General features: G+C 46.3%; 1 pseudogene; it reads left to right on the top strand.

Moving 5' to 3' along the window:
• Positions 1-328, top strand: part of LOC102500301 (sphingosine-1-phosphate phosphatase 1 pseudogene) — a 1,992-nt pseudogene that overhangs the window by 680 nt on the left and 984 nt on the right.

Genomic DNA, 328 nt, shown 5'->3' with positions numbered 1-328 from the left:
ATAAATGTTTTTGGAGCGGTTTTTGCTATAGGGCGCTTGCGCTCGCCAGAAAGACAGACAGAAAGTGAGAAGTCACCCCCCAGGGGGGATGGCCATGCAGCAATCCCTTCTCCATTCTCCTCTGGAGATCTGGGGCAGGCATGCACACGCTCCCAGCGTGAGTTGAAGCCACCAGGTGGAGAACTTAACTGCGGTCAACTACATGGGAGTCCATCAACATAGCCATTAAGTCAACTGCTAGTCCCACGTTCTAGATATTATTGCTGGATTCCTATACAACCTCTTCATGTTTTTTTGTTTTTTTTTTTTTTTTGAGAAGGTTTTTCTA

The sequence above is a fragment of the Tupaia chinensis genome, unplaced genomic scaffold (assembly GCF_000334495.1).
Source record: "Tupaia chinensis unplaced genomic scaffold, TupChi_1.0 Scaffold145225_1, whole genome shotgun sequence".
Classification (NCBI taxonomy): Eukaryota; Metazoa; Chordata; class Mammalia; order Scandentia; family Tupaiidae; genus Tupaia; species Tupaia belangeri.
Note: the sequence above shows the minus strand (reverse complement) of the source record. Positions and strands in the feature narration are given on the sequence as shown.